The sequence below is a fragment of the Miscanthus floridulus genome, chromosome 5, assembly GCF_019320115.1.
Source record: "Miscanthus floridulus cultivar M001 chromosome 5, ASM1932011v1, whole genome shotgun sequence".
Lineage (NCBI taxonomy): Eukaryota > Viridiplantae > Streptophyta > Magnoliopsida > Poales > Poaceae > Miscanthus > Miscanthus floridulus.
Window position 1 is genome coordinate 56728915 of NC_089584.1, and position 15688 is coordinate 56744602.

Genomic DNA, 15688 nt, shown 5'->3' on the forward strand with positions numbered 1-15688 from the left:
AGCAATCGTCGAAGCGATCAAACCGTCATACTTGAGGCCATATAAACCTAGTAGTCCAATGAAATCATGAGGGATCTAAAACAAACCAACATACAAACCAAGATCGTACATGATTCAACATAACCAATCACATGTTACATCATAGTTCACAAATAGTTCATAGTTTTCTCACATACATCAGAGTTCACATAGTTATTACAAACCAAGTTTAACAATAGCAGAAGCAACATAGTTCAAAGTGACATCAATAGTAGTTTAGATACATAGCCAGTTTTCATAGTCATCTCCAACAAAAGCACAAGGGTGAGATGATATACAAAATGATGATGCCCATGGTCCTATTCCTCATCCACTACAACAACAAAGTAGTGCTTGTAGTAGCCGTGGTACATAACATTATCTGCAACAATGGGAATAAAACCCTGAGTACAAGAAGGTACTCAGCTAGACTTATCCATCAACAACTAAAATACTAAGACACCAAGGAGTATGCAAGGCTTTATAAGTAGAGCTGGTAGACATTATTTGCATAAAAAGCATTAGTTGTGCAATATCTCTTAAACTATGAATCACCAGTTATTAATCCTATCTCATACTAGATTAGCAACAATCCTATGCCAAACATGTTGGTACCATTAAGTCCATACAATAATAACCATATCATGTTGAGCCCTTTCATAATCTCATAACCAACACTTCCATCAATTACTATGATGAAGCGTACACCTATCAAGTTCTCACTATCCAGGAGAGACGGCGATTCGAATTGATTCCTACCCAGCTGGAGAATTATTCCTAACACACACCTATACTTCCCCTTTTGGGGTCGCATCAGGTCACTTTTGGCACAACTCAAGTCCAAATCTCGGGTAAGACCAGCATCGCACCCTCAAAGATACTACCAATCTGCCAGGAAGCTCGGGTCTCAAACCCACCCTTGGACTCATGCCATTGGCTCTCCGCACATCCTTACTACCTCCAGGGTGTGCACTTTAACTACAAGTGTCCTTGGCCTGAATTGAGCTACTCGGCTTCATAGTCGGAATGACTTATCCAGCCAACTATTTGAGAGGCATGCATTCAACATGACAAGATGACCTCCAACGACCGGTCCTTAAATGACACAGATAGAATCACTATGATTACCACCAACATAAGACACTGCTCGATCTCCAACTAATCAACAACACCAAGTTTTGTTCCACGATACCACAATATAGCCAACCTTGATCAAGTTATCGCCTATGGCTCGCAGGTGACAAAAAATCACCCGACTTCTACCGGTCTAAGCATAGCTAAGCATAAGGAGCGTTCCTAGACTTAGATAGGATTCAGGGTAGATATTTCTAGACAAGGAAAGGTAATATGCAGCAAGGGTTCCCAAACAACTCCTATCACGTAATGCAGCAATACGAGTAACTTAGGTGACATTAATAAAATAGAGAGACTTATAATGCTACGGGGCTTGCCTTTCACGATGGTGGTAGGGTGGTGATCTGGGCACTCGGGGAGATGATCAGCTTCAAGCTCTCCTTCTCCTGGAATATCTTGGTGCTGCACCTCTTGGTTCTCGTCTTGTGGATCGGCTTCGAGTTCCACTAATGTGATCTTGTCAGCTGCACCTATTGTGTTCATATGCATAAGTTCCAGGAATGCATAAGAAGGATCATGGATCATGTGGCATGGGAATGTACATGCTGCTGTGATAATGATGTTAAGTTACTTAAATGATAACAGCGTTAATTTCTTATTTACTGAGTAGGTGCATAACTCTTCTCTATCCACTTCCAATGACCTTCATAAGACAATTTTAGAGCTACACATAGTAGTTACAAGTATAAATCATAACTATAGTTGTACCTATCCAAATACTATGATCTTAGACTTGTTGGAAAGCTTATAAAATTTTCAACAACTCTTATTTAATCACCAAAAGCTAATTCAAACTCTATCCTAATGAAAACAGGAAATCTTTCTAGCTCTGTCTAGAAATTCCAGAGAACAAGTATTTCGGGAGACCAACTTCCAAACAGCTATAACTCCCAAACCATTTGGCTTATTGCCCTAAAATTTTCACACAAGATAGATGAAGAAGTTCCCAACAACTTTGTTATTAACCATTTTTATAGAAAACTTCATTTTGACTATGCAAAATATCCAACAACAGAATCTATCAAAAAATACATCTAAATTGAATTATAGAGCAACAATATTTTCACAGCATATAAAATCTCAAATTAAGCAACACCATTAGTACCAACAGTTCAGGAATATCAAATACACTCTAGAAAACATAATAGTCAAGCCCATTTTATTTATTTAAATATCTTTATTAATTTAATTAGATAATTAGGTGAAATAACAAACATATACAAAAAATGCACAATAAATTCTCATAAAATTACAGTAGCTTCCAACTGCTCCCAATAGGCGCTACCATACAAATTTCATACCATTTGAACATATATAACATCCTCTACAAAAATGACAAGTTAGCAAGGTTTATTTTAGTAAAAATAGTTAACCCTATAGAAAAGTGCCAAGCAATAGATTTCATATTTTTCCTAGCTTCATCCTAGTAGGATAATATTGTACAAAACTTTGCATGGCAATATGTTACTTATTTTTATCCAAATGAATTTCCTTAGAAAACACCATTTATTAATAGATAAATAGAAAGACCCTACTCCAATCAAGTTTACTACAAGTTTCATACTTTTCCTAGCTAGAGCATTTCAACACAAGATCAGCAAAATTGGAATCACAATTTTATCACTTTCCTAGCTCAAGTTTTGCATTTTACAAGATTGAAAATATTCAAAAAGCATTTATCTAGCTCTATTTTATTCTCCCTAAAGAATACTAGAAATAGTGCATTTCATATTTTTTATCAAATACTACACTTCATGAGGAATCCAAAAAAAATTTGGTTCACTCAATTTGGACACTCCTAGCTCTAGATATGAATTTTTGAAACAAACATTCAAATATGTGAAAACAATTCAAAAAATCAACTAAAACGTAGACTAACAGATGGGGCCCGCTAGTCAGTGGGACCCAAACGTTAGCGACTCTAGAGCAGAGCAGGTGCTCCAACCAGCGATATTTCGCCAGCGGCGAGATCACCAGCGACGACGACAACACCTACGTGCTCATCTCATCAAGCCACGTCGATAGGTGTGCTCGGCTAGCCTAGAAGCTCACTGGAAGTAGCTCGTCGGCGGCAATGGCGGACTGCGGTGGTCGCGCGGTGGTACACCAGCATCCTTTGGCCACCATATGCTCTAGTGAGGTGCTCTACAGCTACGTGGTAACCTATCGGAGCTAACCTTGGTGGCTAGGGTTCTGGTGATGTAATGGCGAGCTCTGACCGTGTGCATGCTCGCGTGGCGGTGCACGGAGCACGATGGTGCTCACGGTGTTCTGGCAAGTTGGTGGCGAGAGGTGGGTCTCCATCATGCTAGATGCTAGGTCTAGGATTACTCACCCTAATGCACGTGAAAGAGACGAAAGGCGATGGCTCAGCTCAGCGACGGCGAACTCAGGTGCCATGGTGGCAATGGCAGCCGTGGAGGGAGCGACGTTGCATTCCCGCACGACCATGCTGTAGCATCAAGCCAAACTCCTTCCTAAGCATAAGGACCACAAGATGACTATAGACCAACGAAGAGGAGGACAGGAGGTGCGGTGGATAGGCGTGGCCACGGTGGCGCTCCGGTGATGGCACAGTGGTGGCGAAGCAAAATACTCCCTTACCCTGGCTCAGCAGGAGGGGCAAACGGGTTGGGGTGGAAGAGGTGACAAAGGCAAAGCTGTAGGCACGATCTATCTGGGAATGGTACGGTGATGACAATGAGCGAGCATGGTAGAGCGATGGCAATGGTGCGGTGGCACTATGCTGTGCAATGCTCAGGCGTGGGCAAGAGAAGAGCAAGGCGTGATAGTGAACTGGAGCGAGTAGCAAAGATGCATGGCTTAACTCTTAGTGCTGGCCTGACCGGTCGGGCCGACGCCAACATACAGCCACCACGCGATGTGTCTGTCCTGCCCCGGTCGGCCACCCACGGCGAGCTGAAACCCTGAAACGAGCAGATGCAGGTGACTAACGGCGTGATTTCAAACAACCAATAATCCTAAACCGTTCCTTAATTGCAAAAACTTCATTAACAAGAATTGTAGAGCCACACAAGATCTACAATATTGCTTATATGAGTTTAGTCTAGATCGGCCTAGTTTACAAACTACAGCATGTCAAACTGGGTATTTGAAACTGTTAATGCAGTTTGGACTTAGAAAAATTTTTAAGTCTTCAAAACAGCACTGCATTAATTTTTGTTAGCACGATTTGACCATGTTAAGCACAGAATTAGACCTTTACCCAAAAATAAAAGTTGTTGCTCTAATCAAGTACTACAACCTTGCTTAAGGGTACACTAACATGCAAACACACTATGCTATAGTTCAACTTAGGTCAAACATACAACTTGAAAATGGTAAGTTACACTATAACCATGACTTAGAGGCCAAATTGGTCCAAGTCATGAATACCAAAGTTGTTCCATATGACATTCTAAACATGTTTAAGGTACTCCTAGGGTCCCACAAACATTTTATACATTGGTTACATGTAAACCCTAGCATATGTAAAGTATTTAGTAACAAATACATGTGATATAAGCAATCATAGAGATAAAATTTGAGATGCTCATGCTCATGAATGATCAATGATGCTTTTGCTCATGCAATGCCAATGCTAAATGCATGCTGAACACCTAGGGTGTTATAGGCTAGGCCTGAGCATCCTAGCAGCTGGTTAGTCCCTGAGGGTGCAATGCTAATTGAACCTACTAAATTGAGTCCTAAGTTGTACCAAAGGTGACCTGACGCGACCCCGACGGGGAATGTGTGGATTTGTGTTAGGATTTTTGCCCAACTGGTTGTAATCGATTCGAATCACTGTCTCTCCTAGATAGTTAGAAACTTAACGGAGCTTCTTCATTGTAGTAATTTGATGGAATGGTGATGGTTATGATGAACGTGAAAATATTACACCGGATATGGTTACTATTGTTTACTTCATCTTAAATCAAGTGATTGCTTTAGTACAAGTGCCAACCTAGACATGCTTAATTTTAATAGGTATAACTTGTTGCTGGAATAACTGAACAGATCAAGATATGTATTACTTCCACTTTTATGCAAAATGTTGTCAACCAGCTATACCTTTCATGGCCTTACATAATCCTTGGTGTCTCTTATTTTTGGTTTATGATGGGTAAGTCTACCTGAGTACATTCAAGTACCCAGGGTTTATTTCCCACTTGTTGTAGATGGTACTGTGTATCATGGTTATTGCAAGCATTGCTTCTCTCCAGCTGTGGAGGAGTGAGACCATGGGCATGGTCCTTCTATATCATTTGTTCAGGATGCTTTTGTTGGACTTGATCATGGAACTAGCATGTATCTGAACCATGTGTGTTATGGTTTCAAAACTACGTTGCTTCCGCTACTAAATTTGAACCTTGGGTTGTAATAACTTTATTCATACTCCGATGTATGTTGAATTACTTACGAACTTTATGTAACATGTGACATGTATGTTGAATCATGTATGATCTTGGTTGTGTGGTGGTTATGTTTCGAGGTCCTTCACAACACTGGATGGACTACTAGGTTTATATGGGCTCAAGTATGACAGCGCGACCGCTCTGATGGTTGACATTGTACTTGTGCTCTTATAAATTGGTTGGTTCTGTAACAATCTTCATCCTCGCTGCCTTCAAGTATGCCAACTGCTTCCATCTTATCTCTTAGAAGGTCTTCTAAATTAGCTTCAATGATAGTGCCTTCTCCATCATGACTAGCTTCGTGCATAACCTGATCACCATCACCCAGTAGGACTTCATGCTCGTTGTCAGAACAGTGATCATCTTGGTGCACTTGATGCTCTATTTCATTCACGTATTACATATCCCTATGTTTGAACTTCTACATGACCCACCAATCTTTGCCAAGGAGGTGTCCTATAGATAAAAAATCTTCCTTACCTATGTCACAAGAATTTAAGGGTCATCCTTGTACCAGAATGATTTAATGTTGATAGATCTAAAATGTCCGTTATCATTAATGCCTATAGACTTTGTATTGCTAGCTAGATTGTACCAGTCACAGCATAGAAGAACCACCGTCCTATGGCTTTGGACGCTGTAGTTATACATCAAATGAATAACTTCTCTAAGAACACCATAAAATTCCACTAATTGGCCTTCATATGTGACGGTGGTCATGACTCCACTATTCTGTGTACATAGGGATTTCTCATGGTCAATAATGCTATACCTTACTCCATTGATACCACAAGTTGTCTAGACCTAGACTCGGGTATCAGGACCACATGATAGTGCATAGAAACCTTCAATGACCTCTATTGGTTTCTCTCTACGCAACTCCTCGATCTACACACAAACATAAAACCATCGTCACCACTAAGTTGTCATATAATTTAGCCAATGATTGGCCTAATAGAACTAAAATATTCTAATAATGTACATGAGACTTAAACCATGCTAGAAACTCTATTGCTAGCCTACTATCAACATCATCACTTGCCCCTTCTTCCTCTTAAATTTGTTAGTATATTCTATAGCACATATAAGCATTATTATTGGTAACATTTCATACGTAATATAGGAAATAAGAAATTAGCATATAAAAAATCATACTTACACCACATATGGTCCAACCTCGTCGTAGTTAATAAGTACATACCAATGGGCTTGACACCATGGTTATTGATTTTGGCTTTATCTATGGTCCAACATCATCACTAGATTATTAATTTTGGCTTTATCATCGATGTTCACTGCCTTAATCTTGCTAATAGGCTTGACACCATGTTGTTGGTTGTCCTTAATTCCTATTTCTAACCACCAACACTCGCATAAAGTCCACTCAAATGAACACCAAACTTGGTGATAGGGTTTATAATTAACAAATTCCATAAGTTTTGGTCATTATTCATTTACTGGAGGACATGTCGGAATAACAAGGAAAACATGCCCAAATATGCAATAGGACAAGGCAAAACATCACCCGACATGAGCCCAAGAGGACAAAGTCCAATAAACTAGTCACATTAGGGCCCAGTCCGGTGGAGAAAAAGGTCAAAACTCGTATCAAATCATCTCCAAATGGCGCCAAACTTTGCAAGACCCATCTAGAGGCCCAAGGAAGGCAACACATCAAAGTTGGGGCCATTTGGGGCACCACCACTGGCACCTATCAGGCCCATCTTTTGTGGGTTACCTCCCACCACCTTGCTAACATTGGTTTTTAGGGTATTGGCTAGGTTCAACGCACCTGAAGGGCGGTTTGGAGGTTAGTTTGGTGCATTGATGAGGGGAATATGCCATGGAATCATTCCCCCTCTCCACCTATAAAAGGAGGCCACCCCCTCCTCACTGATGGCACCACAAGGAAGAGCTCCACCCAAATTCCAAGATGTAGTAATAGAATAGCTCTATTTGAGAGTTAGGGAGAGATGCTTAAGTTCCAGAAGAGATCTTGGAGTTCTAGTATAATCTTGTGTTGGCCCTTTGTAAGACTCAAGTACTTTATATTTATCTTCTCTAATTACTAAAATGTCCATCATGGTTACCTATTTAACGCCCTAGTTGGTTAGCTAAAGCTTGGTTAGTATAGTGGTTTACTCCTTGACATGGGATCTCCGCTCAACCAAGTGTTCTAGTTATCATATGTGGCTAGAGTAGTAATCAATAGTGTAGATGTGGTGTCTAGACTATAGTTTATCTGAGTTTGCGCCCAACCCCATGCTTAGTTGTGGTAGCCCTAGAAGTGACAGCTCTGACCTGGCCTTTGTAATCCACCATGTTCGGGTTGGTTTTTTCGTAGAGCTTTTGGTAGCCTTCCCCCGACCATGCTTTCTCACCAACCTCGAGGGCCGAAAAGGTATTGCTTCTCCAAAGTGTTCTTAGTGTGATCGCTATGCCTAAGCTCTGCTTAGCTAATCCCTTTGGTTTGAACTGGAATAGAACAATAGTAATAGAGAAGTGTATAGGAACCTTGAGCTCTCCCATTATCCTCCCAGCTTAGCATGTCTACTCTTTTATTTTATCATGGAGTTCTCCTGTGTGTGTCACTTATACAAAACTCACATTTTATCACTTACTCCCACTTTAGTCTAGTTGCTATACTAGCTAGTAGGTTCATGATGGTCAACTATCAAGTTCTTTAACCATTGCTTGCCTGAGGATAAATACGATACCCTAGAATACTCCTGGGTGAAAGCTACAATGATATTCATGTGCTTAAGGATTTCTCTATTTGCGTTAACAAATATCAACAAGCTTTTTGTTGCCGTTGCTGGGGAACGGTAGCTATTCTAGAATCGAACCAAGTCATCCATGTATCTTTGCTTTTTTCTTTTATCACCACCATAATCATCACCCACCATATGGATTCCAGTCCTATTCATAATTCTATGGTCCAAAGGGCGAGTTCTTAGAGCCACCACAATCTTTGAAACCAGTCATAGCTTTTGGCTTTGAACTCCATCCTCGCTTTATAGCCATGGTTCGGGAGCAATCCTTCTCTAGGCACGAAGATGAAAATCCTTATACCCACCTTTAGGAATTTGAGCAACTATGTTCTTGCCTACAAATTTCTAGATGACACATGAGACCATTAAATGGAAATCGTTTCCATTCTCCCTTTTGGGAAGAGCAAAACAATGGTATGCTCATACCGTAGGAGGTGTTCATGGAAATTGGGATGAACTTCAAGACAAATTTTGTCTTGCTTTCTTCCCCTCTTTCTTGAATTGTCGCCCTTCGAATAGAACTTCTTACCTTTCAACAGAAGACGGAGACTCAAGGAGTAGCTTGGGCTAGGTTCTTAAGCCTTATTAATACCGGTCCAAACCTTTTCTTATCTGACCATGTCCTTCTTTACCACTTCCATCTTGGTCTTAGAATGGAAACTGCTCTCCAACTTGACCTATCTTTTAGAGGCTTGTTCACACACAAAACCATTAGTGAGGGGAAATCCATTCTTGAGAAAATCCTTGAAAACACCCCCTATACTGGCATTTATGACGAGTTTCGTGAAGAAACAATTAAGTCAGGCCCCGACCAACAAGAGGAAGTATATGCAGCCAAATCCAAAATTCCTTCAAATCCTTCTTATGATCTGGTTGCCAAAGTATCTCCTATTCAGGGCACATATCACACTTCTAGAGATGTTGAACCCCATCCTTTTATATGTCCCTTTGAATTCGAGGATGACCTTTTTCTTGATGCTGATCTTGGGAACACCTTAGAGCATCCCAATTCAATAGCATCTCATGCCTTGAATTCCAATATGAAACATCATGGAAAATTCAAGGTCGAAATATCAAGCGAACTCATAGAGGGAGAATCACTTCATGTAAAAGCCATTTCTATCCTCTCCCCCTCTATGCCCGCATTCAATGTTTCATCTAAATCCATTCTTGATCCTAGGGGTGAACTTATGTCAATATCCATAAGAACCATGACCTATCCAAGTTCTATAGAGGATTTGAACTGTCATAGGAAAGTGCTCCCCCTAAAATGGAATATTTTATCAATGAGCATGGAAGTTATTTTCTAACCATCCCATCAAATCCATGCTCGTATGATAAATCTCTTGAATCAATTTGTAACTCTGCCATCACTTACCAAATCTACAACCCTTCATTGATATATGTCCATAAAAACTTTAAAAGGGTTGTTGTAGATGCTTTTGTCTATCATAAATTTTGCAAATTTTGTAGTGTCTTGGCATGACTTTTATAGGTCCACAAAGGTTGGTGTTAGACGAGAAACCACATCACCAACATGAGATGAAATGCAAGAGGTTTCCAAAGGATGAGCTTTTGTCCTAAAACAAGCACTCTGGGAGATAACCCGTTCTTTCATCGTTTCCTTTAATAAAATTGTTCTTTTAAAAATAGAAGAAAAAAATATTTTACTTCCATAATAATAATAATAATAATAATTAATAACATGACTGCTGAAAATGAGCTTAAGGACATATTTGTGAATATGCTCCTTCGGGTATTTTTGTCACTAACCTTTCAGGTTTTGAACAAAAAGAATGAAGGGGTGAAACACAAGGTAAATCCAACCAAACATCATTCAACAATAAAGCACATTCGATGGAGAGTGCTATCATCCAAACTTGATTTTGCATACTTCAAAATTCACATGTGGGGGTGAACTTATCTAGAACATCTCATGACATGCTAAATTCATTGATTTTGTCTTGGTTGTTTCTACCTTGCTTTACCTTTATGCCTTGCTCACCATGCTAAAGTCATATAAAAATATATATATAAAATAAAAAAAACATGCTTCCTTGGTTCTTGTCAGTTATTAGAACTTTTCAATAATAAAAATAAATATATATATTTTTGTTCTGCATAATAAACTTGTTTGAGCTTAGCTTTGTTTTTAAAAATAAAGCTCTGGCCTTTGTAAATCTCCCATGATAAAACAAAGAACATGGTGCTAGACAAGTTCCCTTTGAGTATTCTTTGTCACTAACAATTACAAGAACGAAGGATGAACAATGACTAAGAACATGGGTGCTGCTATACACACGAAGGCGATGCTAGAACATTCACACTTGGCTTTTAGTGTCAAATGACATAAAAGTCCAAGTGTGGTAGACTCGACCAACCATGCTTTTCTCGGGCACACTGATTTGCACTCCATCTTCTCACCCGTGCCTTACACCTGTAAGTTTGATTGTGTTTGAAATGCCATACAAAATAATCAAAATTAAAAAATGAAACAAATGCACCGAACCACATCATGAACTAATGGAGAAGCTTATACATAACTCGATTTGATTCCTTCTAGCTTATTCATGTGCTTTGCTCTTGGTTCTACACTCATTTAAAACATGTAATTTAGAAAAAAGAACCAAGTTTCACACTTAGAGTAAAATTTGAAAGTGAACTTGAATATAGCTCTTTGAGATTGGCCTGTATAATCTTTATTCCCTACATACACTTAGTGCTTGTGCGAAAAATATCTTATAGGAAAAACATATTGACTAAGTTGTTGTGAAGTGAGATATGGCATTGACATGGAAATCCAACCTTTTCTATTCCAAGTACTTCAAGAATTTTCTTTTTATAAAATGTCAAATTCCATAGTTTCTCTCATACTGCTCAATGGTAAAGAAATTCATCCAAGGCCAAATATCATGATAAAACCTTCTACATATGATACTTGTTTTTCTACTAAGCTTTGTCAAACTTTGTTGACCCATGTTGAGAAAGTTATCATGCTTTTAAAATCAAGATCACGCACATGCCACCAAATATGAGCACTACTACATAGGGAGTAGGTGCAAAAACATGCCTTCGACTCAGATCCATCCAAAAAAATGTTCTACTCCTACACTAGGAGTGAACAAAAATATGTTTGTTAGGTTCCATCAAAATAAATGCTCCAAATCCTTGTTGTTATCTATCTCAAAAAGTTTTGTTGCAAAAAGAGGCATGAGGCTATCATCAAAAAAGAAAAAAAGAGAAGAAAGAAAAGAAAAGAACAAGGGAAAGAAAAGAAAACAAAGAAAAAGAAAAAAGAGATGATAAGAAAGAAATAAATAAATAAATAAAAGAAAGATGAGAATAAAGATAGCCCATGTTCTCACAAAAATTTTCCAAATCCCAATAAAGTGAGAGATGTGTTTTAAAGAGCATAGTAGAATTAGGTTAGCCACCATAAATTTTCCACACAAATGCACATCTTGATTTAATTGTATGGCATCTTTCTTCTTGAATCCAGTATTTGACCTAGAAATAAATGCAATGCAAGTATGCCTTACTCTTATCCTACCTCGAGCTCCACATAAGCTTACTAGAAGTAGGAAAGAAAGGAAAGCATCAATGCCTTTGTAAGTATATAAACACCATTGAGCGACTTGAGATTATCATTTGATGAGAAGTATGTGATATGCTTTCAATTTCAAAAATACAAAAACTCCGAGTATGCTTCATAAAGGGAAAGTGATGACTTGGTGTCACAACTGTTCCACTTTTCAACCCCTCAAGGCGACATGGTAGAAACTTCAAAAATCTACATGTATAGGGAATGATGTGGAATAACTTTTATGCTAGCATCATATCTTTTGAAGTCATACTTCATAGTTACATTTACCTTTGCTCGAGGACCAACAAAGAATAAGTGTGGGGGAGCTTGTTGGTGGTCCTTAACTCCTATTTCTAACCACCAACACTCACATAAAATCCTCTCAAATGAACACCAAACTTGGTGATAGGGTTTATAATTAACGAATTCCACAAGTTTTGGTTATTATTCAATAACAGGAGGACATGTCAAAATAACAAGGAAAACACTCCCAAATATGCAATAGGACAAGGCGTAACATCACTTGATGTGAGCCCAAGAGAAGGCCCAATAAACCAGTCACATCAGGGCCTAATCAGGTGGAGAAAAAGGCCAAAACCCATATCAAATCATCTCCAAATGGCTCTAAACTTTGTAGAACCCATCTCGAGGCCTAGGGAAGGCAACACATCAAAGCTGGGACCGTTTGGGCCCAGTTGGGGCCACACCACCACTAGTGGGCCCATCTTTCATAGGTTACCTCCCATCGCCTTGCCAACGTCAGTTGTTAGGGTATCAGCTAGGTTCAACGCACCTAAAGTGTGGTTTGGAGGTCGGTTTGGTGCATTAATGTGGGGAATATGCCATGGAATCATTCCCCTCTGCACCTATAAAAGGAGGCCACCCCTCCTCATTGAAGGCACCACAAGGAAGAGCTCCACTCCAAATTCTAAGATGTAGTAGTAGAATAGCTCTAGTTGAGAGTTTGGGAGAAATGCTCAAGTTCTTGAAGAGCCCTCGGTGTTCTGGTATAATCTTGTACCGGTCATTTGTAAGACTCAAGTACTTTATATTTATCTTCTCTAATTACTGAAATGTCCATCATGGTTACCTATTTCATGACCTAGTTGGTTAGCTAAAGCTTGGTTAGTATTGTAGTTTACACCTTGACATGGGATCTCATCTCGAAAGAGTGCTCTAGCTATCATATGTGGCTAGAGTATTAATCGCTAGTGTAGACGTGGTGTCTAGACTATAGACTACCTAAGTTTGTGCCCAACTCCATGGTTAGTTGTGGTAGCCCTAGAGGTGACAGCTCCGACCTGGCATTTGTAATTGTTGACGGTTCTTAACTCATAATTTACACCGCCAACAATTGTATAAAATTCATCAAAAGCAATCACAATTCTAGAAATAGGGCTTTCAACTAATCATTTCCATAAGTTTTGGTGAAATATTTGTTTGAAGGTGATTAACATGGAAATACACCAAAGTGAGCCCAAGTGCAACATTCACATGATTCAGCCCAAGCAAGAAAGGGAACAAAGAACTTGTACTTGACATGTTCACGCCAAACGCCCCATGGGAACATACTCTAATTGCAGCCAGCAGCCCACCGCGCGAAGGAGGTGGTGATTGGAGCCAGTCAAGGGGCAGCCAACCCCACCGGGCGCTGCTCGTGGCATGTAGAGGCGGTGGAAGATGGGATTTTGCACTAAAGATAGCTACAGCACCACCTTACTCCCCTATATAAATAATAGAGGGCTAGAGCTCCCCTATACAACACACAATAAGAGAGCAAGAAGAGAGGAAGTGCTTCATTACTACTTTAGCTTTTGCTAGAATAAGAGAGGAACTGAGAGAGGGAAGAGTTCAAGGACTACCAAGGTTGTCGACAGCCTCACTTAGTGTACTAGATACACTTAGTGGAAGAGTGTCAAAGCTAGCTACTCCTCCACTTGTACCTCTATGATCGTCTTACTACTTAGAGTAAGAAGTTCGTGTTTAACTTCGGCATTGATTTCTTAAGAAAGCTACCTTTGTTCATTATAAACTTCTGGGTTCATCATCCATCCTTGTGGTGGGTGCTCTAGTAGAGGGCCTTGATAAAGATGGATAACCCTTGCATGCACACTAGAGCAATAGTTGATAGCGTAGACGTGGTGTCTAGGCTAGAAGCTATCTTTGTTTGCCTCGTTCCCCATGGTTGAGGGGTAGGCGGTAGGTGGTGACAGCCCTATGCGTCCCTTGTAATGCCCCATGTCTAGGTTTGACATAGAGCTATAGCCTAGGCTCACTTGGAAGACAAAGTGCTACCTAGTTCCCGAAGCAAGTCTATAGTGTCAAGGTTATCTTCACTTAGGATATTTATCCTTAGAGAAACCTCACTACCCAAGCTACCCTTTCACTTGTTTTATTTAGGTGAACTAGCTAAGAGACTTACCCATCTATTCCTTCGGGAAAATACAATACCATGAATACTTCTAGGTGAAGTGCTACAATGGTGTATTCGTGCGCTTGTGATTTCCTCAGCTTACGCGAAAAAACACCAACAAGCATTTCTAGAGCCGTTGCTAGGGAACAGTTATCGTAATTATCTCCGAACCTAGTTCACCTATGTATCCTTTTATTTTATCTTTCTTTTCTTTTTATTCTTTTACCAATGGAGCACAAAACTATCCAAAACCTTTTTGCTCCTAAAGGTGAGTTTGTAGAACCACCACAGTCTTCAAAGCCAATCACAGCTTCCAATTACGAACTCCACCCTAGCTTTATAGCCATGGTTTAGGAACAAACCTTCTTAGGCTTAGACTATGAAATCCCATACACACACTTGAGGGAGTTTGAGCAACTCTATGCTTGCCTAACCATTTCGGGCATGTCATAAGAAACATTTCGGTGGAAGTTGTTTCCTTTCTCACTTGATGAGAGGGCGAAACAATGGTATGCCCACAACATAGGGAAGGTAGCTAGCGATTGGGAAGAACTAAGGAACAGATTATGCATCACATTCTTCCCTATATCCTGAATCACTACCCTATGACAAGAGATCTTCAACTTCCAACAAAAAGAGAAGGAAACCATAGGTGCAGCCTAGGACCATTTTTTAAACCTATCAAGGTGCGGCCTAGACTTGTCGATACCAAGCCATGTGCTATTATAGCATTTTTGGCTAGGTCTTTGCAAGGAGTCTGCCCTACAACTAGACATAACTGCCAGAGGTTCTTTCACTCACAAAACCACAGAGGAAGGAGAAGCCCTCCTAGATCGAATTCTAGAGAACACTCCTCCCTTAGAACTCCTCCATGTAGAACCTATGTTAAGACATGAGGAAGTCTCTTCGGCCGAGGCCGAACCTACACTTTTCCATTCAAGAGCCCTCACCCAAACCAGAAGATCCAAAGGAAGGCTTCCAACCTTCGGACCTTCCACCTTTCGAGGATGATCTTTTCAAAGATTTTGGAAATACCTCGAATTATTCATGTCAGAAAAGACCACCAGTTCTCTCACTCCATTAGACCCATTAGACAAAGAAATTCTTAAAGAAAACTATCAGGGAGTTGATGGCCATCATGAGCAGTGAATGGGTTGAAGAAGTAGAGCATTCCTCTGGAGAGATCCAGATTCACACTCCTTCTTTACCTATTCAATGTAGAATTTATGTAACATGGGTGGAAGTACTTTACAATCCCACCATAGGAGCAAACCTCATGTATGCATCTTTCACACACACCTACTTAGGTGATGAGCATCTTTCTCCTATAACCAAATCCTTCATAAATACACCA